This window comes from Mustela nivalis (assembly GCF_964662115.1).
Source record: "Mustela nivalis genome assembly, chromosome: 1".
NCBI classification, from domain to species: Eukaryota; Metazoa; Chordata; class Mammalia; order Carnivora; family Mustelidae; genus Mustela; species Mustela nivalis.
Window position 1 is genome coordinate 171642039 of NC_139020.1, and position 24384 is coordinate 171666422.

The 24384-nt window shown below is 41.7% G+C and overlaps 1 long non-coding RNA gene across 2 annotated transcripts in view; it reads left to right on the top strand.

The window, feature by feature from the left end:
- Positions 1-24384, top strand: part of LOC309853449 — a 391799-nt gene that overhangs the window by 366312 nt on the left and 1103 nt on the right. The window contains exons 4-5 of one of the 2 annotated variants that reach the window (XR_014305692.1): positions 19847-19909; positions 20814-20930. This is a non-coding gene — a long non-coding RNA (uncharacterized lncRNA). The remainder of the gene's footprint in view (positions 1-19846; positions 19910-20813; positions 20931-24384) is intronic. The other variant, XR_014305693.1, reaches the window with a different exon arrangement.

Here is a 24384-nt window from a genome sequence, read left to right on the forward strand (position 1 = left end):
GAGCCTTCTTCTGCAGTACTTGATGCCAGAAGACTATAGAGAAATACCTACAGAGCTTTTCAGATTGAGTGATCTCTATTTATTTATTTATTTATTTATTTAAAAGATGCTAATAATGGGAAACTTGATGTTCCCTACCTGCAGAATTAACAGGTAGATTAGATCATTTCCAGTTCCCATATGACTCTTTTTTTTTTTTTTTTTAAACCTTTGTCCCCTTCACCCTTCATTTCTCCCACACATCCCCATCTCACTTTTCTGGCAACCACTGATCTATTCTTTGTGTCTATGAGCTTGACTGTTTGTTTGTTTTAGAGTCCACAGATGAAAGAAATCATGGGGTATGTGTCAGCCTCTATCAGACTTATTTCACTTCGCATAACATGCTTAGGATCCATCCATGTTGCCACAAATGGCAAGATCTCCTTCTTCTTTATGGCTGAGTAACATTCCATTGTGTATGTGTACTCCCTTTTATTTCTCCATCCATCATTGGACACTTAGGTTGTTACCATGCCTTGGTTATTGTGAATGATGCCGCTGTGAACGTGGCAGTACATATATCTCTTCAAGTTAAGGTTTGGGTTTTTGTTGTTGTTGTTGTTTTATTTTGTTTTGGGGGTAAATAGAATTGCTAGATTACATTATCGTTCTATTTTTAATATTTTGAGGAAATTCCATACTGTTTTCCACAATGGCTACACCAATCTGTATTCCCACAAACAGTGCACTAGGATTCTCCTTTCTCCGCAACCTCAAACTTGCTATTTCTTGCCTTTTTGATGATTGCCATTCTAGCAGGTATGAGATGATATCTCATGATAGTTTCAGTTTGCATTTCCCTAGTAAGTAATTGTGTGTAAGGTCATTTTATGAACTTGTTGACCATCTGTATGTCTTCTTCGGAAAAGTGCCTATTTAGATCTTTCCATTTTTTTAATCTTTTATTTCTTTTCAGCATAACAGTATCCATTGTTTTTGCACCACACCCAGTGCTCAATGCAATACCTGCCCTCTCTAATACCCACCTGGTTCCCGCAACCTCCTACCCCCCGCCTCTTCAAAACCCTCAGATTGTTTTTCAGAGTCCGTAGTCTCTCATGGTTCACCTCCCTTCCAATTTCCCTCAATTCCCTTCTCCTCCCCATCTCCCCATGTCCTCCATGCTATTTGTTATACTCTGCAAAACAGTGAAACCATATAACTGACTCTCTCTGCTGACTTATTTCACTCAGCATAATCTCTTCCAGTCCCGTCCATGCTGCTACAAAAGTTGGGTATTCATCCTTTCTGATGGAGGCATAATACTCCATAGTGTATATAAACCACATCTTCCTTATCCATTCATCTGTTGAAGGGCATCTTGGTTCTTTCCACAGTTTGGCGACCGTGGCCATTGCTGCTATAAACATTGGGGTACTGATGGCCCTTTTTTTCACTACATCCGTATCTTTGGTCTTCCCATTTTTTAATTTGATTCTTTGGGTTTTTTAAAATATTTTTATGAGTTTTTTATATATTTTTAATATTAAACCCTTATTAGATATGCAATTTTCAAATATTTTCTCCCATCCAGTAGGTAAATGCCTTTGTAATTTGTTGATGGTTTCTTTCACTGTGCACCTTTTTATTTGATGAAGCCCCACTTTTTTACTTTTGCTTTTGTTGCTTTTACTGTTGCTGTCAGACTCAAGAAAAATTATCGGTAAAACCAATGTCAGGGGGATTACTTCTTATATTTGCTTCTAGGAGCTTTATTGTTTCAGGTCTTATGTTCAATCGTTTAATCTATGTTGGTTAATTTTTGTGTATGATGCAAAATACCGGTCTAGTTTCATTTTTTTGCATGTGGCTGTCAAGTTTTCCAAACACCATTTCTTGAAGAGATGGTCCTTTTCCCATTATATATTCTTTGTTCTTTCAATATAAATTAATGGCTATAAATATATGATTTTGCTTCTAGAATGTCTATGCTGTTCTCTTGATCTAAGTGTCTGTTTTTTTGTCAATACCATACTGTTGTGATTACTATAGTTTCGTAACTATTTACGAGTCTGAAATCAAGGAGTATGATGTTTCCAGCTTGGTTCTTTTCTCTCAAGATTGCTTTCCTTAATCGAGGCTCTGTGTGTGTGTGGTTTCATAAAATTTTGGGATTGTTCTATTTCTATGAAAAGGCCATTAAAATTTTGATAAGGATTGCATTGAATGTGTAGATTGCTTTGAGTAGCATGGACACCTTAACAATATTAATTCTTCCAATCCTTGAGGAAGGAAGATCTTTCCATTTATTTGTGTTTTATTCAGTTTCTTTCTTAATGTCTTACAGTTTTCAGTATATAGTTCTTTCACCTCTTGGCTAAATTTTTTCCTAGGTGCTTTATTCTTTTTCATGCAGTTGAGGTGGGATCGTTTTCTTGATTTCTCTTTCCAATAGTTTGTTTGTTGTTAGTGTTTAGAAACACAACAGATTTTTGTGTTTTGATTTTGTATCCTGCCACATTACTGAATTCATTTATTAATTCTAACAGTTCTTTGATAAAGTCTTTAGGATTTTCTATATATTATATCACATCATCAAATAATGACAGTTTTACTTCTTCCTGTTTGGATGCCTTTATTTCCTTTTTCTTGCCCAATTGCTCTGGCTAGGACTTCAATACTATGTTAAATAAAAGTGGCCAGAGTGGGCCTCCTTGTCTTTTTCCTGATCTTAGAGGAAAATCTTTCAATTTCTCACCTTTGAGCAGTTAGGCCATCTGCTTGGCTTGGGGTGTGGTTCTCAGTGCGCTTTCTGAAGTAACACTGGGGAACATTCTTAAGCTTCCCCTCAGACCTGCAGAATTAGAAACTCTAGGGAGGTGAGACTTGGCAATCAGTGTCTTAGTGAACCCTTAAGATGATGTTGATGGACTGCTAAAGTTTGAGAATGAGTAGCCTAGGGAATGCTATGGAGAATTAAGGAATGATATCCTGTTTATGCTTTTAGGACTGGCAACTCTTTCACTTATGCCTTGTCAAGGAGAAATTCCTGTAAGTTTTCTGAAGGTTATAATTCTGTAAGTTTTATCCTCATTGTGTGTTTGTCATATTTGTTCCCTGAATTGCTGCAAATAGGATTTAAGGTGACTTGCAAAAGCCAGTCATCTTCAGTAGGTGAGGTTTTAGTTCTCTTTCTGTTATACCTAGGATACTTTCACAGGGGAGATGTGATTTGGAGGTGAGACAGTGGAGGGTCCTACCCCTTGGTCCATCCGCCCTACCTTCCTTTTTATCAACCCCCTACCCCAACTTCCCCATTCCCAGCCAGGTCAGCCTTGTGCGCATTAATTAAGAGTTAACAAACACCATGTTGGAGAAAGTTGTGTGAAGTACAAAGCCAGTGATTTGCAGAATTAAAAAGTATTTGAAGTAGAAATCTCAGATTATTTTGCAAGGCCCTCATTTTACAGAGGACTCTAAGGCCTGAAAAGGTCATGCATAAGGTCATGTGGTTAATGTGGAGCTGTCAGAACTAGCTGCCCAGATTCCAGATTTTATGCTAGTCCGGTGGACTCCAACAAGTCAAATAAAAAGTACAAGCTGTTTTCACACAAAACAAAGAAAGTTGACTAAAATAAGGTGAATCTGGCCTGCTTTCATTTTCATTAAGTTTCCACACTGTGAGGAAAATCAGTTAGCAAAATGTAAGGGTCAAGTTACTGGCTTTAATGGTGGGGCAGAATGAAATTGAAATTTATCTGAGGTGTGTCCAGAACAACGGTAGGCATGAGAAATCTTTTCAGTTTCGCAGAAATGAAAATCTGTTGAAAGCAAAGGTGAGAACTTTAGAAAATAAGATTATTAGGGTAGATGAGCTTTATGAAGCCAGTTGCTGGGGTGGGGATGCAGCAGGGAGTGGGCACGAGTTGTACACACAAAGGGGAGGACTACGGGAAAGGGGTAATTTGAAGAAAAATGTGAAAATCCAAATGCTAAATTATAAAGCTAATCCAAGGAGTTCTTGAAATCTATTTACAGAAATAAAAATATACAAGAAAAGCTGTATATACAAAGGGGAAAAGCTGCATAATGGAGAACAGGGATTTCCTTTTATTTAACCCAGAAGATGAAAATAATGATGATTTAAACAGGAGAGTGTACAGAATACAGTGCAGGCAGGGCAGGGAGGGAGCTGGTGATCCTGATCCAGTATAGAAGTAGAAAATGTAGAAATTTGTCACCATGGTCTGACACATAAAAAGTGTACACAGAAAAGTGGGGCTCTTAAAATAACCAAGAGGGTATTTTCTCTTGCTTGTTTGCTTTTATCTTTCTTTCTTTCTCTCTCAGTGAGAGGGAACGAGGTTATCCTAGCAGCAAATATATTTTAGGAATTGGTGAATTCAAAAATTGGCATCAGTATCTAGAGTCGGACCACCCAGGAGGGGCCACAAACCCAGTCAACTTTAGTTTTCACAGATCAGGTTTAGTGAAATTGTTTCCATTTTTAAAAATTTGGTTGAGGATTTTTTTTTTTAATGCCCTTCTTTTGTCATTTGTTTTCATTTCTCTGTTCCTTAAGTAGAAACAGAGTGTGTGTGTGTGTGTGTGTGTGTGTGCGCGCGCGCGCGCACGCCTGCCTGTGTGTGTGAGTCTGTTTGTGAACAGTACGGCAAAGGTCTAATTCCCTCCTGCCCAAGGCACTCTCTTAAATATCAACCACGCCATCTTGTGGCAAACTGACATTTGTGCACAGGGTTTAAATTTCACTTTTTGAAAAATGAACATCATGTTGGGGGGGGAGCAATAACATGATTTCTCATTACCTTCAGTCATTAAATAAAATATTAATTCTGAGGCCATGAGTTTAAATTAGAATGCAAGTATATCTTAGTTAGATGCTTGTTATAAAATATTTGTGTGAAATGAAGGACAATTAAAAATTTAATAGACACAAAATCTTTTACCAGAATCTTACACACAAAACTTGAGAATCAGATCAGTGTTTACAATTGTAAAGACACATAATAGATACTCAATAAATACTTGTCAACTGAGTTTCATTCGATTAAAAATACTTCATAAATAAAATAATACTCACATAAAAAGAAGTTATATGAACACGTATAAATTAGAAAAATACCTCTGAGGTGAAGTAATATTGTTCAAGGAATCCTGTCACACTGGTTCTGATCTATATCTCTCATACTTTGAAAAGCTGCTCAGGGAAGTGCTGCCCACAATAAACAGCTAGAATGTATCCATTCTTCAGTGATAGGTCATTAGCAATCAAAAGCTCTCTTATTCAGGCTGGGATCTTAGCAGTAAATGGGTGCCTTTCAGAATCAACAATCAACTCAAAGGACAGCTAGGAAATTCACATCTTGATGTTTCCCAGATTTCACTGGGTTATCAAGTGACATGTAAATAATTGATCTAAGCCCCAACACAGTTAGCATCGTAACTTACTAAGTTTGTAGATGTCAGGGCACTGGACGCAACCTTCTAGGGCTCTGCTTTCTTGGATATAAACTTAGTCATGTCACATCAAATATTCACTTTAAATCCTAGTACACATCTGTACTTTGACTTCTGACAAATGCCAAGTGTTTCCCAAAACACCTATTCTTATCATGGGTAAAAGCTATTCAAATGCCAGCAGAAGAAATGATGGAAAGATAGAAAGCAGAATTGCACGTGCTTTTGAATTTGACACTGTGTAGATTTTGTGTGCACTTGTCTTCATTCAGTTTAGAGAGCATCTTGTGCATTTCCGAAAGTTTGTCAAGGGGCATTGTTCACTTCATTGCAAGTCTGTGAACCTTCCTTAGGGAATGGGATGCAGATCAATTAACGCATATAGTACAGCAAAGTCCTAGTCTTATTTGGGGGAGAGAATGTGTTCTGGTTGGCTCTTCCTTCTACTCCAGCTCCCTAATTCCTCACCAGAGATGCCAGTAAACCATGAAGAAAGTATGGAGGTGGGGATCTAGCAAACTGAATTGTTTTTATTTATAGTAGTAGGATTCAAAATTTAATGTGTATTGAGATCACCTGCAAAGCTTGCTAAAATACAGAGTCCTAGGCTCTGCCCCTTCTACCTCTATGGATGTGTAGAAGTCAGAAAACTGGTTATCAGGTGAGGCATAGAACCCACTCTAGGACACCTTATATTACTACTTTCATCCCTGTAAATGTAGGGACTCTTTTTTCTTCACCACTCTATTCCAATGCCCCTGGCACATGGTTGGTACAAAAGAAGTAACATATAGTGTGGGACAGTAGGTGGGTGGGATGATGGAAGGAATGATGAATATGTAGATCTTAGGGACTCAGAGTAGCCAAAGGTAAAATAGCCAAGGTCCAAAGATTCTTTGAATTTATCCTTGAATTTCTGATATATCGTATGTTGCGTTTGCCCCTGATTTTGTGTGACCTTTATTTAAATACCATCTCCCTTTGGCAACAGAATAATTTTGTCACTTGGGATTAAAAGTGATATTTTTTTGCAAAATGGCAAACCATCTTGACATTTCATTACAAATCTTTTAACAAATTTCTCTTCTCATTGAAACTGTTCTTCCAAATGGAACAGAGACCACCCCCCCCCATCAAGGGTTTTATAAAAACAAAATGCCTCTTTGTGGGGAGTTTTGAATTTGACACTGTGTAGATGTTGTGTGCACTTGTCTTCATTCAGTTTAGAGAGCAGTCTTGTGGGGCCACAGGGAGTGGCTAGGAGCAAGGATGGCTGGATTCCACATGAATCTCCTCTGCTAGTCCCACCTGTGACCTGGAAATGCCTGAGCCCCAGTTTCCTCTTCTGTAAAGTGAGAGGTTCAGCCAGATGGTTTCTAATGCCCCTTTCAAATGGTGCATATTACTTAATATCACTTTGTAGCTTTGAAATGCCTCATCCTTGGTTGAAAAAAAAAATAGACTTTCTTGAAAGTCTCCATTGATTACATTGTGGGAAGCAGAATAATGGCTCCCCCAAAGATGTTCATGTTTTAAATTTCCATATCTGTGAATACGCTATCTTACATAGAAAAAAAGGACCTTTGCAGATGTAATTAGGTTATGGGCCTTGAGACCGGGAGATTGTCCTGTTCATCCAGGTGCGCTCAATCTAATCACAAGTCTTCAATGATAATTTTTCCTGACTGGGATTAGAGACAGAGATGTGACTGTGGAAGGGGAATCAGAAAGGACATTGGTGGCTTTAAAAAGCAAGGAAGGGAGCATGAGCCAAGGAAGTTGTGCAGCCTCTAGAAGCTGCAAAAGACAAGGTAACAAATTCTTCTCCAGGGTTCTGAAAAGGAATGAAGCCCTGCCAACACCTTGATTTCAGACCTGAGTCAGGCTTCAGACTTGAACTATAAGGTAATAAATGTATATTGGTTAAGCTGCCAAGTCTGTGGTAATTTATGGTGGCAGCAGTAGAAACCAAATATACCCTAATAATACGGGTAATATTCAGAAGCCTGGCCCTTTGCATGGCATTTATGGGCAAACCAGGGTCATCTGTAAGCGAATCCTTGAGGGCCATTTAGCCTGGGACTCAGACTGGGTGCATATTTGATGTCCTTAACAATTCCAATTTAAGAACCCTCGAATTTAGACTTTTTGACACTGATCTCCAAACAATCTCTTTGAAAAGTGAAAGAGTGTGTGTGTGTGTGTGTGTGTGTGTGTATACACATAAATATTCATTCATATATATGTGAATATCATATATATATATCATATGTATGTGTGAATGTTACATATATATCACATATATGTGTGTGTGTAAATACATTGAGTCAAACATATTTAGCCAGGTTAATTTTTCCACACACCTAGAAAAACCACTGGATTTTATACTGGATGACCAATATAAAAACTGAATTGGTAACTTATAACAAATGTCACTGAGGTGAAGCCAGTTGCAGTGGGCATGCCCGGTGTAAATAATAAAAGTACATTCTGAGGCAAGAAGCCTCTGTCATGAGGTTCTGAATCAGAAAGATAGGTGGTCTGGGTCTGAGAAACTTGGAGGCCACAAGCAGCATTTGGATACATGCGACGGAATGGATACATGGAATAGAATAGAATAGAATAGAATAGAATACCTAGGAGGTTTCCCAGGCCTCCTCCTAAATTTCTCCGATAACCAAACCAAGACTCAATGATCAGGAACTGTCCCAAAACTGAAGTAGAATATACCTGAAGTATTCTTTCTGATGTAATAGAAGGTCTTATGATCAGAAGGAAAACAAGATTGCAAAGTAAACGTCAATCACCATGTCCTAGAATCTGCTTGAGCCTATCTTGCAAGTTACCCGTCACATCACATTTTGAGGTCTTGCTACTCAAACTAGGAAGCTGATCATGATTCTGAGTCAGCAGGTGAAGGAAGAGGCTGCTGGGATATGAGAACAGACACACAAGCTCTCAACTCACACTAGCTACAAACAGGCATGCATATCTGGAAATATTAAGTAGAATCTCAAAGCAGCCTGCAATCTTGGTGAATACTGTCACTGGTTTGATTCCATAAGAAACATTAATGGGCACTGTCTAGAATGTTAGAGGTGGAAGAAACCTTATTTATCCCCAGAGTTGTACAAATGCCAACAGGGACAAGAGGTTAAGGGATGCATCCCAGTGGCAGGGCCCAGGATTTTGGCCCCAGTTGTCAACTCACAGGCACTTGCTCATTCACCGTGCTCTGTGAAACCTCGATGATGCTTTAGTGTGAAGACCCTCAAAGCCTCACGAAGTGTAGCTTCAGTCTCAGCCCTACCCTTTGCCTGTTCATCTGAAAGTTGTGCCTCAGAATTCATATGCAATGATAGAGAAGAAAATGGGCTTCGATTCCCAACTTCTTGGTCAATAAATAAAAAACAGTTTACCTGTAGGCTGAGGACACAACTTCTTCAAGGGGACTGAGATGGAAGGCACTAATTATTATTATTTAATTAATCATTTTTAACCAGCGATCTGATACCCTAACAGCCACAGTGTTAGGAAAGCCAAACTTCACTTCCCTTTCTTCCACCAAGTAACAGTGTGTCAACAGGCTGTCAGTGAGTCCCTAGACATTCAGCTTAATATATTTAACAGTAAAGATGTCCATCCAGAGCCATTAGATAAACTCAATTTTGATAGTAATTTGACAATATTATTCTATTACTTCAAACCTCAGGCTTTGCTAGGGCAATTACTCATACCTTTATTCCCCATTTCTCTAATTTACTCTCTGAACGAAGGAGCGCATGGGATGCTTACCTGCCAGGTACTGTTGTTCTAGGAAAATTCATTTTACTGTTAACACTTAAGGGACAGGACAATTTCAGATTGGGGGTATCTGAATTCTGTTGGGGTACTGGATCTGTGTCCCTGTGCTCATTTCAAATCTCATTCTAGAAATGAAATGCACAGGTAGGAAGAGTTGCGTTAAATGAGCACTATCCATGGATTATTCATTTGCAAAGATTGATAATGCCATAAAATACTCCTAACTTTGAAACTGTGAGTAATAAAATGTAATCTTTCTTTGATCATTTTCAGTGCACTTTAAAATTATGCAGTGCCTCAGCGTCATTGAAGAGAATATTACATTTTATAGATCATAGGACCACAGAACTCCAGACTTGAAAGGGAGTTTTTGTGTCATCTGGTTGAGAATCGACAACTAGGTTTTGTAGAGTTTCCAGCTACAGTTGATGGGTATGGCTCTGGTATGCCATGCTGAGGCTGGTCATGGGCTCGGTAGACAAGTATAATATGATTAGCAATGTCTACCATGGGTGGAGGTAAAGAATAATCACTAGTAGGACACATATATACTATCCTTAACAATTCCAACACTTTCATTTTAAACATGAGTAGCCAAAAATCTAAGCATACTTAGAGAGTTACCAAAATAAACCAGCTGGTCTGTGGTTGAGCAGGGCAAGCCACTACTGCTTCTGTCATAGCATGCTAGCTCTGTAATATCGACTCCTAACTTCTACAAAATAGAAAATCAAATAATGGTTTCTTGGGTATCCAAGAACTTTGGCAGGGGGAAAAAAAAAGGGCAGAAAATATCTTTGGATGGTGATGTACATTCCCTAGGAAACTGGTGACAATTCAGCAAGTAATTTTTTTTTTAATTTTAAAGATTTTTATTTATTTATTTGACAGAGAGAGAGCCAGCAAGAGAGGGAACACAAGCAGGGAGAGTAGGAGAAGGAGAAGCAGGCTCCCCACTAAGCAGGGAGCCTGATATGGGGCTCAATACCCTGGGATCATGACCTGGGCCGAACACAGACGCTTAACAACTGAACCACCCAGGTGCCCTTCACTGAATAATTTAGGAAAATTGGAAGTTAATTTTCCAGGGAGGTACCATGTACTTTAAACTATAATCATGCTTTCAGAGTTCATTTTTATGCAGTCAATAAAAATGTTTTAGTGTCTTCTCTATACAAGGTACTGTTTTAGAGTAATGAGAGTAGTAACGAGACAGCCTAGGCAAAGATCCCCTAGCATTCATTCAGCAGACATTTACTGAGCACTTGCTCGAGTCAGACAATGTACTCTGATTCAAAACCAAGCCAGATTCTGTCTCCCATGAGTTATTTTCCTGGTAGGCAGTATCTGACGCCATACCCAATTGTGTCAACCAAATGCAAACCAACTTTGTTTGGTGTTTAGATCCATAGAAAATTCCAAGAAACCAAAGATAGAGATAATGCTCTGAAGAAAAAGGTCAAGTGAGGGAGATGCTGGCCATCTTTTTTAAAATAAATGCCCAATGAAGATGGGATACTTTAGGCTTTAAATATTTTAAATCTTTGAAGTATGGCACATGGACCTCAATTAAAATGCACAGCTCAGTGAATTCACACACAATGAGTGGAGGAATCGGTCATCACCCAGGTCAAGAGATAAAACATTTCTGGGGCGCCTAGGTGGCTCAAGTTGTTAAGCATCTGCCTTCAGCTCAGGCCATGACCTGGGGTCCTGAGATTGAGCCCTGCATCTGGCTCCCTGCTTGGTGGGAAGCCTGCTTCTCCCTCTTCCACTCCCCCTGCTTGTGTTCCTTCTCTTGTTGTGTCTCTTTCTGTCAAATAAATAAATAAATAAATTCTTTAAAAAAAAAAAAAGTAAAACATTTCTAGCACAGTCCTCCTCCTCAGTCAGTATCTGCTACACCTGCCCCCAAGGATAAAAACTATACTGACTTCCCATACCAGTCTGGTTTTGTCAATTCTTGAACTTTATATAGATAAAATCACATTTTATTTATTGTTTTATATCTGGCTTCTTTTATTCAACAGTATTTTTGTAATAATTATCCATGTTCTGGAGTAGCTAGAGCTCATCTATTTTCACTACCATTAAATACCCTTTAGTTTCTTTATGTGTTCTATCGCTGTGGGATATTTGTCTTGCTTCCAGATTGGAGTCATTACATAAAATGCTTCTATGGGCATTCTTGCACTCATTTTTCCTGGAAATACATCTAGAACTGTAATTTCTGAGTCATGGGGTCTATTTTTGGTGACCTTTATATATATATAAAGGTCACCATATAAATACACACACACACACACACACACACACACACACACATATATATATATATATATATATATATATATATATATATGCTTCCTAACAGTTTTCCAGAGTAACTGGTAATCAATTTTAACTCATACCCATAGTGGTGGAGAGTTCCCAAAGCTACACATGCCCATCAACGTGCAGTATTTTCAGTGCATTTAATATAATCCATCTAGTAGCTATTTCATTAGAGTTTTAATTTGCATTTCCCTAAATTACTAAGGAAGCCTAACACTGTATTCCCACATTTATTGGGCATTCCGATATCTTTTGTGAAGCAGGTGTTCAGACCTCTTGCTCCTTTTTCATGTGGATTGCTTTCTTTTTTTATTTGTGCAAGTTTCTGATAAGGCAGATTATATTTAAAGTCAGAACTTGTGTGCCTCAAAAGACACAAGTGTTTCTGGTAGAGTTGAATCAGGTATATGATCCACCCCAGTTATTTGGAAAAAGAGGATGTAATGATACAGAATCATTAACTAGATTTAAAAAAAAAAGAAAGAAAGAAAGAAAAAGAACCGCTAACCAGATAACTGAATAGGCAACAGGAAGGCAGTAAGGCGTCAGGTAGACAGCAACTGCAGGAAACGCTAACTCCCTGGAACAAAGGGAAAGGATGACGTTATTAAACTCAGAGCCTGGCGACTTCAGCTGGTACTGGAGTCTCTGAGAGGGACGCCTTAAGGCTCCTCTGTAAGTGCTGGAAAAACAGCAAACTGGCTCTGATCGCCCCCATGGGACCAAACTGACAGCCGCAGTGAAGCATGGCTAGTGCAGGTCTTAGCAACAGGAAGCCTGCAGGAAGGGGCCAGTCCCTGCCTCCATCCTTGAGGTATCCCTCGAGGACCCCTACTGGCAGCTGTCAAAGCTGACCCCTGGTTTTTCAAGCCCCAATATCACAAAGCCAGAGAGAGGATGATGGGTTTTTTGCTGAGAGGCGATAGCTTGGTACCTAGCCAGAGAACAGAAGAGCAAACAGAAGAGCGAGGGAAGATGTGTATCTGACGGTAGGTGTGGGTATCGCTTTGAGTGATGCCCAGAAGTTTATAACAGCCAACCTCAAAGTTACCACGTGCCCCCTTCTTTCAAGGCTTTATCACATTATCATTCCTCCCCTCACAAAAGCCTTTCAGGTGAGAACTCTCATTATTCCCACCTGAAAGATGAGGAAATAAAGGCAAGAAAGTTGACATAACCTGCCCAAGGGCACACCTCCAGGAGGTGCCCAATAGAGTAAGTAACAATTCAGATCCCATGTAATTCGTTTTTATCTTCACACTCCAGCTCAAAAATAAAGAAGATTTACTGTAAAAAAAGCTATAAAAGATTATGGTAAATGAGACATGAAAATTAATAGCAGGCCTCCTGACTGAAGGGAACTTTTACAGTAATCAATATGTTCTGGTCATGTTAGCTCGTAAAAATATGGCAGATGGCATCAATATCTTTCTTTCTTTACCTTCTACCATCTTTATTTTCCTCCAGTTGTTCCTTTAGGAATCCTTGTCACTGTGGAGAAAAACCACAGATTCTACTGATGGGTTTGTTTAAAATTACATTTGCTGCCAGTTGCTTTGATTTCTGTACTTTGCTCTGACAGATGATAATTGTGTTTGGGTGAGGACAGTCCTTCTTTCTCTCCTCTAAAATCAAAACTTGGGCCCGAGCTGCTCTCAGAACCGTCACCCACAAGACAACTCTCTCACGCTGGCTGTACACAATCGTTTGGATGCATTTGAACCACCTATGAACAGGGCACCGCCATATTGCTTTTTCTCACTCACAGACACTGTCTCAGTGTGCTGATCTGCCAGACATTTGGAGAAAAATATATGAACTTATTTATTCTCAGACTGAAGTGTAGAGTCAGCTGAAAATCTGACCTCCTGGAAAACACAAACCAGCATGGCAGTCTTGTGGAATTAGTTCCCAAACTAGCATGGGAGCTAACATGAATGGGGTATCCTCTGGGTCTCAGGCACTCTGGTGGGTATCGCTACTGCCTCCTAACGGGGTGTTTGCTCATCCATCCCACCAACTCAAATGACCCTCCACCCCGTAGCCAAATGCAAACCTGATCACATGACTCTTTGTTATGGGGGAGATTGAAAGTCTTCACTCTGTGCACCAGACACTGCTTTCCCTGGAACTTGACTTCAGCCAATTTCACCTTCACTCCCTGACCTCTATCCCACTAGGTTCCTTTTGACCCAGGGCTCTTGCATATGCTTTTTCTGCTTTTTGTCTCCTGTTCCCCATATACACCCCTTTCCAATAGCCAACTCTTACTAATGCTTCAGATATAATTTCCTGAGAGAAGCTTCTTTGACTTCCCTTTCTGGACAGGTGAGGTCCTCCAGTTAGAGGCTCACTGTCCCCTGGACTTTCTCTTTATGTCATCTGTCACTTATGATATATGTTCACATGTCTGTGTGAGCCTTGTCTGTTTCTCCCACTGCACTGTAGGTTCTAGGAGAGGATGGGCATGCCTGCACTGCTCACCATCATGTATCCACAGCACTTAACGCTGGTAAGAACATGGTCACCATTCGAGAAGGATGTCATGAGGGAGTCATTAACATCCATGATCACATCTGGTAGGGGACACCGAGCAACCTGTTTATTCTGCCTCTGGTCTGAATTGTTCCCTCCACAAAGACCAGGACACATTCATATTCTCATATCAGCTGTGTTCATTTATTTATCTATGTGGGCTATCCTTGGTCATCACTCTTCTGACAGCAGCACACATGAGCCCATGAGGGTCACTGCAGGAGCATTTGGACTGCAAAGCTCTAAGGTGGGGCCTGCGGTTGTTCATTTGAGCAAGTGCTCCAGGTGTCCTGGGCCCACCTTGAATGGCATTGCCTCAGCCCCTCACCATACTCCATCCTCACTCCCAGACCAACTTGACCTCAGAAACGTTTTCTCTGCTTCAAGACCTCTTCCTCTTGGGCCCTGCATTCATCTCCGTTCCCTACTATGCCAAATTCCCACAAGCTCCAGGCCTAAAATGGTGCAAGTATAACTATCTTACAGTTCTGGAGGTCAGAAATCCAGGGTCCATCTCTGGGCTGAAATCAAGTGTTGGAAGGACTGTGTTCCTTCTGGAGGCTCAAGGCGAGAATTTGTTTCCTTGCCTTCCCCAGTTTTTGTAGCCACCGTGTGCATGGGCTCCCACCTCACTGGTTCTCTGCTTCTCTTGTCATGACTCCTTCTCTGACCCCATGCATCCTTCCTACAAGGACCCTCGGTGATTCTGTTGAGTCACCCAGGAAGTCAGGATAATTATCCATCCCAAGATCCTTACTTGAATACATCTGCAAAAAAACATACACCTTTTGCCATGTAATATAGTCACAGGTTCCAGAGGTAGGATGTGGACATCTCTGGAGGATTGTGACACAGCCTAGCATACACTCCAATCCTCACCATATCATTCTTCCTTCCTACTATTTCTAGAAAAGACCTGTCCCTTGTATATGCCAAACTTTACACCATAACCCTCCCACACCCCCACTCTTCACATCTTCCCATGTTGTGTGCCCTTCACATTGTCAAATACTGCCTCTCGTTGTCTTCACCTGTAGTAAGTTCTTTTTGGAGACAGACTGGTCTGGGCTTGAATTCCCAGCTCTGCTACTTTAGTGCTGGGTAGGCTTCATCTCAGAACTTCAACCCTGGTTCCCTTCTAGTAGACTTACAAATGTCTCCCTTCAGGGCTGTTGGAAGGATTAATGGAAATAAAGGATGGATATAAATAATTGTCCCTCTCCCACAGCCTATCCAGTGGAAAGCATTCAGATAAAGAAAATGTCAGTATGATTATCTTCATTGTTTCTTCCTTCTATCTTAATTTGGAGTGTGGAGGTCTACCACGACTCTTAAAGATGGTTGGGCTGTGTCTATAAGCCATCACTCCAGTAGCACACTCCATGACCGGACAGATATAGGCTGGCCTCTTCCATCTGCCTCATTGTTTTATAAGCTGAATTCAGTCCAACAGTTGTTTATTAAGCCCCACTCCTCCCCTGGGCTGTTTGCTGAGCGTACACAAGTCAAGCACAGTCCCTGCCCTCAGCAGGCTTTCCTCAGAGTTGGGCAATAGAATAAAATTTCAAAGTAAAGTGACAAATGCCCTAGTTGCTTGTAGACATCACAACAGATTTCTGGATGAAGGGATCCTTGAGCTGAGTGAAGCAGGAAATACTTTTTGCAGGAAAAGGGTTATTTCTCTTTGTATTCATCAATTATATCAACGCTCAATGCAAGGGGCCAAACTCTTATCATCAGCAAGATTTATGCTTGAGTGTTTCAGAATAGTAAGAGCTTCACCATTCTGTTCTTTCAAGCCCCAGCCTGGCACAGAATAAGCCTGTGGTGTGGGCCTGGTTAATCCCAGGATGCTTTTACAGGGACGGGCATGATATAAATTTCCAGCAGCACTGTCAATTTGCTTGATTGGAATGTGTGACTGTCCAAGCATCTACAGCCAGCACAGAGAGACTCCTGCCAACAGAAACATGGCCATGTAATAAAGTATCAAGAACATCAGGTTGGGCCGTACATCAGCGGCTGTCCGACTTTTTAGATCTTGACTCATTGCAGCAGAGTGAAAAATATACCTCCACACATCCTGGGCATGCCAGCTTTCTTTTTTTTTTTTTTTTTTTTCTTTTTTTTTAAGATTTTATTTATTTATGGGACAGACAGAGATCACAAGTAGGCAGAGAGCGTGCCAGCTTTCTAAAGCAAAAAAAGAATTCTGTGATGGCTAAGTATTGAAGCGAGCACGTAACAGTAAAATCCCTGAAAATACGTGTCACCAACCTGGTGATCAACCAAAGCAAATCCCAACATAATTTCTCAACAAAATGAATGCAATAAAAGGAGCAGCAATCCAAAACCAAACCAACTGAAGGCAGCACAGGTGCTCTCCCTTCCAGAAAGCCATGGGAGTCCCTCTGCTTCATGCTTGCATGTTCTCAGCAGAAGCTTTGCAGTATTGCCAAGCATTAGGTGGCTTCCAGACTTACTGATAGAATATACAGTGTAAGTTTTTTAGTGAACTCTAATAATGCCTTAATTTTAATTTATGAAAGCCAAGTTTTAGTTATCCAAATTTTTAAACCTTATTAATAAGCAACCCTTAGTTGTGCTTCAAAGTGAAAAATCGATGGGCTTGTGTCTACTACCTGCAAACAAACAAACAAAAGGATTTAAATTCTCAGATCCATTTATAATCCATCCAGGAAAAGCCTGGTAAGCTGGGATGGACTCAAGTGATACTCAGAGATACTCTGAGTGAATGAATGAATGAATGAATGAATGAATGAAACCAACATGCATTCTTCATCTCCTAGTCCCCCCATGTGGTTCTCTTTTCGTCTTTCTTGGGAGAGGCTAAGTGTCACACAGCACTGCAAGCAAGAATCTACAAATCTTACAACTCTACAGTAAGAGCAGGAATGTGGAGGTAGATCCAGGTCCTGGAAGTCCGGGGACAAAGAGGATAGGACAAAGGTTAAGGAACACACAGTGAGCTAAGATCTGTGGAGACTTGAATTTTTTACAGATTTGTAGACAATGAAAATCATTCGTCTTGAACCTCTTACTTCATAGGGAGAAAGGGACTTGTGATCATAAAAAATAGAAATGATGACATGAGCCTCCCAAGATTGCTGTAAATTCGGTAAGAGGACACATGCAAAGCACATGGATTGATTTTGAAGTCTGTCAATGTTTAATAAATGTTTGTTCATTCCTGAGTGAAAGGACCAGAATAAGTCTTCTCATTTAGAGGAGTGTTTTGTCAGGCTGCTAACCATCCCCAGAACACAGGAAATTCATACTGAATCAGCGGTGATCTCAAGAGCATGTTCCTGGCTCTGAGCTCTGGTATACTATGAGGGAGTTCATATGTTTCTGTTCAGATAAGCATGAATCTCAGGCACAGTTTAGGACTCTGTCTAGTAAAGTAAGTCTTTCTATGCTATCCTCCCGTGGCAGGAACTTCTGCTACATAGCTCTTGCCACATTATAGCTTATACAATTATTTACATGCATCTCATCTCAGCTACTCCTGTGACTTCTCTGGAAAAAAGTACACTTCCTTTTAATTTGTTTTAATTATGAAAGTAATTACCTATAATTTCATATACTCATAAATTACTTAGAATTATGACCTGTTGGAAAAATAAAGGGGAACCTGGATGGCTCAGTCTTTTAAGCATCTGCCTTTGGCTCAGGTCATGATCCCAGGGTTCTGGGACTGAGTCCCGAATTGGGTTTCTTGCTCAGTGGGGAGTCTGCCTCTCCCTCTGCAACTCCTCACACTCATTGTATCTCTCTGTGTGTGTGTGTGTGTGTGTGTGTGTGTGTGTGTGTCTCAAACTAAATAAATAAAACCTTTAAAAAAAATAGAAATGTTTTAGATGCTGTGGGGGTTGGAAATACCAGCATCCAGAGGCAACCACTCTTTCAGAATATTTCATCGTTTAGGCTGTACGTTGTTTTGTTTGTGCTGTTCTTTCTGTGCACAACCAGGGTTTTCAGTAATGAACAGAAACTGACTCTGGGTTACTTAAGCAGATACTATTTTAGTAGGAAGATAGCCGATCATTTACAAAATATTGGAAATTTTGTTTCTACCTTCCATATTTTAAATAAAACTGCCAAGAACAATCTGTGCACAAATTTTTATCTGTTATTTGAATTATTTCCATAGGATTGAACTCTAGGAGGAAGGACTCAAGGTGAATTCTTCTAGGTCACAGGATCCCTGTTTTGGGGTCCTGAATTTTAAGTTCTTGGATAGATAGCATAAGTCTGGAAGTAATTTTTATGAAGGAGAATGAGTGATAAACGTCTTCCAATTGCTTTCATATCTAAGACACATACAACGTCAGGGCTACCCACTGCTCTTTGTCCCAACTGTGGCTCCTGCTGCAGCCAGATGAAGGGGTCTGATGTCACTGTTGGAACGTGGGAAGTTGGAAGAGGGGCCTCCTTGTGCGGCAACTGCCACAACAGCCCCGTGTCAGCGCTGTGTGTAACTGCTGACACAAAGTGGCTGTGGCCCCCCTTCCACTCAGTCCTTCTCCTGGGAGAAGGTCCCTGCCCTTCTTGTAGAGCAATGCACCCCTCCCTCTCCAGCAGCCATCATGGTTCACTGATCATAGAAAAAGCACACACTGTGGCCCCCAGCCCTGGGTACCCTGCTACATTGTTCATAGGCCTGTTTCCCCCACCTCTACCCTCACATCATAACCCAGTCAAGGACAGAGATTCCGTCTGAGTCATCTTTTTTCTCTGCTAGCTCATTACCCGCTCTCTCTGTCAGGACAGGCACTTCTGTCTAGATTTTTTTCTGGCCATTTCCTCAGTTCCTGCAGCAACCCCTGCCCCATGACATACACACAGTGAATGCGATGATTAACCCGAGTTGGAGAATAGCCAAGCAATACAGAGTCGAGAGTCTCAGTGTGATTGTTTTTCTCTCTGAACACATCAGGATTCGTTTCTTAGCTCTGGCCCTGGCTTGCAAAGCATCTTAGCCCCTTTTTTTCCCCTTTTCTATTTGGTCTTCCTGGCTCTCCAGTTAGCTCCTCACTGAGCACATTATTTGACTCTCTTTTGTCCATCTTTCTATTTTTCATTAATTAAAAGCCACATTGTTCAGGCATATAAGGTATTTTTCCCAATGAGCACATAGGTTATACATTTTCCTGCTGCTTCCTAATATAAATGACAAACTGATGTCAGTTGCAGCTAAGGATACATGTACTAGAACTGGGGAACCCAAATTCAATTCATGCATTTGGAATTATATGTATTTAGACCCTAACTTGATTGGCTTTCTGTCTCTCTTTGAATTTCCCTCATAAGTTGCTGGATTTTCTCATGCACAGATACAATGAGATGGATTATTCTGATTATATCTGAATTTGGTCATTGTCCTGGTGTCTTATTTTCAAGCCAGTGGCTTATGAAGTTGTTCAGTTCCAGGCTATTGGATCGCATCACAGCATTTTAGAACCACCGGGGATCCTGGAACTTGGTTCCTCTGCAAGTATAGAAGGGTGAGGAGAGTTAAAAGTGTCAACCTCAACCATTCCAGTTTCCATCCTCATAGTTGTTTATGCATGCGTGTGAAACATTGTTTCAGTGAACTATTTTAAAACATATATACTTAGGAATACCTATGTGAACATATGTGTGTATACAAATAATATACCTTCGCCCACGTGTACATATGCACACACAGGAAAACCTCTGATGTCCTTCCACCGTGTGGCAGATGTTACAAAACTTGGAACCAAAATACAGAGTAAGTATATTCCTTTCCTGGCCCCTTGAAGTCAGGCTTGGCCCTCCGATTCAAGGTGGCCATTGAAAGAAGAGTGGAGGTGGTGTGCGTCACTTGCAGCCAGAAGCACCTAAGAGGCAGTGCTCGGTTCTCCAGAAGCTCGTGCTGAGATGGGGGTGCCCTAGATGGAAGCAGTCTACACTGGAGGTACACTCCAGGAGTTCCCACACCCAGAGCAGGCTTGATTTGAACAAAAAATACCCTTGCTGTGTTAAGGCGCTGAGATTTTGTTACCGTGGCAAAACCTCCTGCTTCCCGGTCATTGCAAACCTTGAATACAAGGCCAAGAGAGAAGATACTGAAACGACCTAGCTGTGACCCAAGGTCACCATGGGAATCGAGGCCATGGCTGAATCTAGGATTCCTCTCCCCCAGCATGGTTCTCCTCTCCCTGCAGCACTCGGTACTCCTTACTACAGTGGAAACCCCCCCATGCAATCAGGAAGAGCTAGAGGGTGAATCATGAAACAGTTTTGTACACAAGCTTAAAAACATAAATTGTTCACCATTTTACTATCTTGCAAAACCTTCCCTACTTTACCTGTCAAACCAGAGATGGATGTGATGGCAAGAAGTCTCAGTAAATTGCAACATTAAGTAGCGTCACAAATAATCATTCTTGCAAATAATCCAACAGGCCTGAGACTTGAATAGGCTCTGGGGTACCTGAAAATATTACCAAAGCAGTGAAAGACATATATAAAGGTGTTTTTTCAAATCCCAAATTATTCACCAATATTACTGAAATATGAAAGTGAGTAGTTAATAAAATTGTCAACATTTTGAAAGGGCTATGAAATATCCTTACTACGTCTCGTTCTTATGCCTGCTCACAGAGCAGTTTTCCCTGTTCTCTCCCCTGCAGGTCTGCATAAAGCAGACGAGATCCATCTTTCATCCCCTTAGAGCCCTGGGATTTATGGGATCACAGATATCTAGACACACATTCTGATGCAGTGGTTGCCAGACCCAGCACTTGAAGGTGAGAAGTAGACTGAAGAAAGGGTGTAATCCTGAATATATGTTGTGCTTTTTTGTTTTTTGTTTTATTGACCCCTGATAGGTAGGTTGCCAAAAAATTTGAACTTTCTCCACTTGGACAAGTTTAGGAAATTATTTGTGGCTTCTGGAGACCATAAATAGGAGAATTACCATAACTTTATTCTAAAGACTTTTAAGATAGTGACAGCACCAGTAGACTAGCTCACTGGAACTAGTGGAAATGATCCCCTTTCTGATGGAATCAAAGAGCTACAAAGAACTGAACCATCCCCAGCTCCGAATCTTAATTGTCAAGGGAGACTAATGTGAGCACGAAGTCTTGAATGATGGTCATATTAGCCCTCAAAGGCCGGACCCAGAGCTTGGAGCACCTTTGAGGGGCGCAGAATTCATGGTACACGCAAGCACACTTTGGAGACAGGATGGGGGAAGCAGAGTGTGCTCTGGCAATAATTACCGTGCTACACCAGACATATGCCTGGGCTGCCCGGGCTGCCCGGGCAAGTCATGAGGTGTCGCTCTGTCGATATGTGCTCACACAAGAGGTTGCAAACACAGTTATCTGCCAGATCCGGGCAGGTAACACACTGGCCCCAACAGGCGCTACCCATCTACATGGACCACCTGCCACTTCCTTGCAGACAACTGTTCCCCTGCTTGGATCTCACCTACAGCTGCCAAATCTTCCTATTAAGAAAGAGAGAAAGAAAGAAAGAAAGAAAGAAAGAAAGAAAGAAAGAAAGAAAGAAAGGAAGGAAGGAAGGAAGGAAGGAAGGAAGGAAGGAAGAAAGAAAGAAAGAAAGAAAGTTGATTGATGTATATGTGTACTTTTCAATTTCCAAATGTTGCCCACAAATTGAAAAACTCAAAATATCACAAAGACCAAACAAATTCTCATAATTTTCTCTGGGAGGTCACCATTATTTGGCCTCTTTCTTGGGACTGGAAGAGACATGTGCTTTTGCACCAAGGAGTAAAGAACAGGAAGGCTTATGCAGTTTCAAAATTAATGAATTAATCTCTTAATTAAAAATGGTAACAGATGAAACACCACCCTTTTCCGACCCTCTCAAACGGCAGTGTGGAGGCTCTGGGGGCTCAGGTTTCCCCTGATTCACTGATCTGGTGGCTGGGCCTCTTGCCTGGAAACTGAAGTGTAAGCTGTGGCCCTTTGCCCACAGAGGCTCCATGGTGCCCACCCTGCTCTGTGCAAGACTGGCCCCAGAAAATACCAGAAACAGCAGGAGGGAGGAAGGGCAGCCAGTGGAAATCTCTTGAACAGAGCCCAGCAGAAGGGAGGCTGTCCTAGCCTCCAGATGGCTGCTCATCCCGCTAGCCCCATTCCAGGTCTCCAGCCTGCTGGGTGGCCCAGGGGAAAGGTGGAAAGTCCGGACACAAACCTGCCACTGCCCCTTGGGTCACCCAGGCCTCACCTTCCAGCTGGTAGGGCTACTCTCCCTCTGCTGGGCACAGCCTGCCCTCCTGCACCCGGAGGGCTGCTGCCCACCTGGGGAAGGCCACTTTGGGCCTTACCTCAGAGATTCAGCAGCAGCTGTCAACGAGGGAGCAACAGTGGGCCAAGTTTCTGGGCTGGGACTCTGCCCTTTTGGCTACTATGTCCATGCATCTGGGAGACAGCCGACTCAAGGACTCTAGGTGACCTTCAGAAGGTCACCTGTAACCTCCAGGTGACCTTCAGAAGAACCTGGACAGGCCGGAGGAGCTGTAGTTGAGAAGTAGGATATGGGTACCCTCTGCCCCTCTTTCCCAAATAGGCACGCCAGTTGCAAGGTCCCAGTCACTCCCTTATATCCATTGATCATGAGGGAAGAGCCCAGAGTCAGAGCTTTTAACACCATTAAAGAGCTAAGCTAAAAAATCTCAGGAAACCCCAAATAGGGCCTCCTCATCCAGACTGTCAGGAAAATGAACAGAAAGTTCCACTACCATTCCTGTTCACCTGGGCTGGTCATCAACATCCGGTACAGGGTCCCAGCCAGGACTGCCTCGCAGTGGGAGGGGTCAGAGCAGTGGGAGTCCAGGGTGGGGGATGGGAGGTGGAAAGACCAGCACTGCAGAAGCACAAATTCAAAAATCTTCATTGACCCCAGACTCTTTCCTTGTGGTATAATTCCAGTGTTCTGAATATTAAGAAATACATATTTGTTTTTTAAAAATGGTAACAGAATATATCTACAGGTAAATCTCACATTGCTTTCTCTAAAATCTGTGATTTCCTTTCAAGACTCTTTCGGCTGTTGGGCTGGTTTTAGCCATCAAACTAACTGGAGCTTAGTTTTCATCACAACAGAGTGAGCAGGAATGAAATCTTGTCTGGAGGTGTCCTTGCCTTCTTCGTATTCTCCATGGCTGCCCAGCCGACTTTCTCCATATCACATCAGCCCATGCCATGCTGCAAAGGATCATGGGGAAGAGGGAGCCATGCAGCTATGGTGAGCTTGTGCAAACATGACCCCACTGGGCTGCCCACACTGTTGCCCCAAACAAATGAGGGTTGTCTGCAAGGAAGAAGAGAATAAATGATGTCAGGTCAATCAGTAATGTCTGCCGTGACTACATACTTCACCCATTCACTTATTCATTCATGAAAATATATATTTTTTTAAGATTATTTATTTATTTATTTATTTGACAGACAGAGATCACAAGTAGGCAGAGAGGCAGGCAGCGAGAGAGAGTAAGGGAATCAGGCCCCCTGCTGAACAGAGAGCCCGATGAGGGGCTCGATCCCAAGACCCTGAGATCATGACCTGAGCCGGAGGCAGATGCTTTAACCCACTGAGCCACCCAGGTGCCCGAAAAAATATTTTTTGAGCGCTTATTAAGTTCTGGGCCCTGTGCTAGGCCTTTGGAATGCATGAGTAAACAAAAGAGGCAGGACATCTGACCTCCCAAGGAGCTTACATTCTTGGAGAGGTGAGTGCAATTTTTAAAATGAAGCTTTATAGTAATTTTAGAAGTTGACAAATGCTTTTGAGGGAAAATACAGCAGAGGAAAAGGATAGAGAATGATGGGACCTGGGTTACAGTTAGATACTAGGTGATCTGGGAAGGACTTACCAAGAAGGGATGTTTGATCAAAGACCTAGAAGGGATCAGGGAACAAGCTGTGAGTCTGGGGTGGGGGAGGGGGAGAGAAGCATTCCAGGCAAATGGAACAGCCAGTGCAAAGACTTTGGTGTGAGAGTGAAACATGAGGGCCAGGATTGATGGAAAGTAGTGACAGTCTGGAAAGAGTAGCAAAGTGGAGCCAGGGCAGGGTATGGAAGCCCACTGTGCATTACAAGGCCACCGTTAAGAACTGGCTGATATCTGGGGCGTCTGGGTGGCTCGGTGGATTAAGCCGCTGCCTTCTGCTCGGGTCATGATCTCAGGGTCATGGGATGGAGTCCCATATCGGGCTCTCTGCTCAG